We start from the raw sequence: 4,500 nt of genomic DNA, 5'->3' as shown, positions 1-4,500 counted from the left end.
GGCTAGCGAATTCACTACATCTGACTACACGATCGCCCCTTCCATTTTGCGTCTATCAGCATTCCGATTTCCATGTCCATTGTCCACCCAACCATCAGTATTTCTAGAAATCCTATCCAAGATCGCCTTAGCCTGGGTGTAGGTCATGTCCATAAGGCCTTCTACAACAGAGGCATCAGCCACCAATTGCAAAGCTCTATTCAGCCTGTTATAAAAAGTCTCCATCGGTACGCAGTCAGGGATGCCAATGTACAGGTAATTATGAACAATATGCCTAAATTGGTCCCACGTGGCACTCAAAGTTTCTAATTCTCCTTGTTTAAAATTCATGATGTCCCACCATCTTCTTGCGTTAACGACGGAAGGGAAGAACTTATTCACAAATCATTCAACTAGCTAGTCCCAAGACATAATCTCGTCTGGCTCCAAGAAATAGGCCAATTTCATAGCCTCATCACAGAGAGTGTAAGGGAAAAGAGATAACCTAATTTCCTCCAACGTTATACCAAGAATAAATAATGTATTACTCATTTATACAAAACTGGTTAGGTGGGCATGAGGATCTTCACCCTGCATCCTTCCGAACTGCTCTGCAGTTTGGATTGTGAAGCATAACTGGTTTAATCTCGAACCTCACATTTTCTTCGATGGTTAGTCGTATAATACCGAGTGAAAAATCGTATAGATTTGGGGCCGCATAATTCCCCATGGGAATGTTGCAGTTAGAAAGATAAGGTCTTACTGACCTTACCCGAATAATCCATTTCTGCAGTCTGATTATTATGGTTGTTGTTGTTGTTAACCATACTCCTTCTTCTTCTATTTCTTCTTTGTTGGCGGCGAAAAGTTCTTTCGATCTTAGGGTCAATATTGAATTTAGGTTCAGTACATGTATTGTTTGCTGCCTGGTCACACAAGCTACGATACTCCTAAAAATTAAGAGGTGCCTACAAAAACATAAATTCAAACACTCAACCAGTTGCCAAATCCCCAACATCAGCTCCAAAAAAACTTGTTGTTATTTGTATGCATCTATCGTGAACTACACTGGAATGTCCATGCGTTGAACTTATTATATGGCTAGTTGTAATTAATCGTGCGCTTGTCACAAGTTTCTTATAGTTTTTCAAGTTTAAACGAACTTCAAGTTTCTCGATGTGAATCAAGGTTGAACTCAAGGATTTGTACTATGAATGTGTGGAAATTATGTGAATGTGACAAGAACTAAGATAATTATAGGAGAGTAAAAAATCATATGATTAAATAAATCTATGTGGTGAAAGTATCTAAACAAGCAAGGAATACTTCGAGTTTCACTCTGAGAAAATTAAGACAGACAACAACTTTAACGTGTGTAAAATATATGGAGAAGGCAGGGTTTGAGGGAAATCAATGTCGCGTCCTTGAGTGTAACTTTTAAAGATTATCCCGGCTCGCAACATCCGTTCATCGCACACTTTTTAGTGGCTAGTCACACTTGTCATATTTCTATGATGCGTGACTTGTGAGTGATGTTGCATTGAGCATAAGATTATTTCTATCTCTAAAAACAATTCTTACTTTGCTTAGTGAGATCCACAATTACTTACCCTCTCGGACAGTTAGTCATAGCTGCTTGACTCAATGAGTGATCTTAGGCAAGCATTTGAATAGTCATACACTAAGCGAACAAGGTTAAACTTTAAAGGTTTAACTTAGTTCAAAGCATTAACCTTCCCCGTGAAGATTAGATACTCGTGGTAAATAGAAAGCAAAGGTAAAGATAGAGAAGATGATGAAAGTAGATGTATATATATAGATAGAAATAAAGTATGATATATATAGATAGAAATAAAGTATTTTTTTACAAAACGAATAATCTCTTAAGTCAAAATGCAATACAATAATAAACAACAGTAAAGGAGTAAAGAAAAGGGCAGCTGTCACCAATTTCTTGCTTCTAACAGTTGTATATCAAGGCTGTTGGTGATGAGATGGTAGTGTGAAGTGAAGAAGACCCTCTCAAACTCTTGCTCTGGTGAAGCTTCAATGATGAATCGAAGTGGAGTTTGGAAATGGAAGTTCTTCGAATAATGCTCTATGTTCTCTCTTTGCTTGTGGTACAAGGATTGAGCCTAAAGGTGTTCTCAGGTAAAAATCTCAAAATCTCCCTTCTATATATTTTTCTTCATGTGCGTTAAGGCTTTACTTATAGAGTCGTACGCTAACAATCATTGGGATTCCTGCTCTGATCGATCCTCATTTTTTGACGTAGTAGGTGATAATGTCAGCACTGTAATCATGGTCAACATTATGAAATTGTGGCAGAAAATCTGCTGAAACTGGGTTAGGGATCCCGAGGCATGCGATTGAGTGAAATTCAACGTATGCAGACAACTTCTATGATCAACTGAAAAATATACATTTGGACGCAGTTTAACCCATGGTACGCGGTCAACATGAATCTTTAGTGCACTTCAGCGCAAGTATAATATTCGGCATGAATTCTTAGTAAAACCAACGCATATTCTGCTTATCTACCCTTGTTATTCTAAGTAAAAGGCTACAATAACTTGTACTTCTACAAGTTATCACACTCCCAAATTTAGAATAATGCATGTCCTTAAACATATTTTATACCAAAGAAATTCAAAATTACTCGACACCTCAAAGTTGCGTCGACTAGCTTCTCATAATGCTTTTCATTTGTACTCTCTTTTTTTCAAGCTACATATTTTTCTTAAGTCGGGTCACTTCTTTTAAGGAAATATTTTCTTAATTTGAATCTGACAAACCTTCGCTAAAAAATCCTTTTCTCATTTAACACTTTCATATCATTTTCCTTTTTCTTTTTCTTTTTTTGTAATGTGTTTGTTTGAAAAGAAAAACAACTTGCGTCATTCAAATTATAGGCAAAGCATTGAACTTGGTTATGCCATTCATTTTGGCTTACCCCCACGGTTGTCATGCAAACATCCAACTACGATTGTTTGCCAAGTTCAACTTGTTGGGTCTTATGTCCTAAAACTCGTGATTTGTAAATAATAAACTCATTCAGTAATTTAATAAAGTTGTTATTAAAGTTTGATTCAATAAAGTTGTATTGAATATTTGAATTGCTTATTTTTTTTAGAAGGAAATCCAATAAACTAAAAGATCCATGACTATTACATAAGTATTTAAACTTTATGTGGAGACATAAGAGTGGATCAGATTTGAGTAAATAATCTAAATGATCTATAGTATATGAATAAAGTTGAAATTTCATGTTGGACTAAAGTTTGGATAATGATGTGTGATCGATAACAACTCAGTGAGTGATTTATTTCACGAGATATTTCATAATTAGTTAAATATTATAATATTTCATGAAAATTTTGATTATGCATGAATTTTAGAAATATTGAAATGTGATTTCTAGAAAATGAGTACAAATTCAAGATTTTCAAGTAAAGTCATACTTTTAGCAAGATTTTATGTTTTAAAGTATTTTAGAGAAAATTTATTTCGTGCGTATTTCTGGATCTATAAAACATTGTTCAAAAGAAAGATTATGATTTTTGAATGATTTAAAAGATATGTGAAAGCCAGATTTTCAGAAATTACAAGTTTTATGTTTTATGTTTAAAGTGGTCTTCAAACCTCTAGATCGATGTATCCATGGTAATTTCCCACTACACCAACGTGAATGTATTTTCGTAGTGCAGTCATGATATACATGTGGTCTTTAGGACCCACTTTAGCATACACATAGGTTTTGGGTTGTGTTTTGGGGTGCATACAGAGACTATCTTTACTCTATTATTTGCCTTGAGATTACTCGGTGGATAGTATGACTACGTTTGCTTTGTTATGTATTTGGAGCTTGCTCGATCTATAGTATGACCATGTTTCTCTACTATATGCATTAAGTTCCACCATATATAGTATGACCATGTTCGAGCACAGGTTTGGTAAAGGTTTTTACAAGTTTATGTCCACATTTGTTGGAGTATGTTCATTATTTTATTTATGTGATAATTCCCCTGTTTTTGAATTGTTCATGTTTTATATCGATCTACAATTTATTTTTACGATGTTCTATATGTAATAACTCTTTCAAGTTTTCGAACAACTCATGTTTTAAATCAATCTACAGAATTTGTATTTTTATTTAATATGATTATTATTTCCTTAAATTATTTTCCTATAAACTCACCACTCACCGGGCATTTTTAGCTCAATCTTTTTAAAATGTTTTCCCCTGTCAGATTGCTCTTGAGTTTCAACAAGGATTAGTAGATCAGAAGTGGCCAACCGACTCATCAATTTGTTGTTACGTGTAGCCAACCTTGGAAGTTTAATGAGATTGTAGTTCGTGACATGTGTAAGTAATATATTTTAATTCAAGTTGAGTTTCAAGTTCAAGAAGTATTTGATGGTAGGTTCTATTGCATGCTCGGGGTCTATTGATGTCACAACCCGTCCTAGGTTTAGGTAGGATAATCTGGGGCGGGTTGTGACAACTTCAGATGTCAATAT

The sequence above is a fragment of the Benincasa hispida genome, chromosome 9 (genome assembly GCF_009727055.1).
Source record: "Benincasa hispida cultivar B227 chromosome 9, ASM972705v1, whole genome shotgun sequence".
NCBI lineage: Eukaryota > Viridiplantae > Streptophyta > Magnoliopsida > Cucurbitales > Cucurbitaceae > Benincasa > Benincasa hispida.
Note: the sequence above shows the minus strand (reverse complement) of the source record.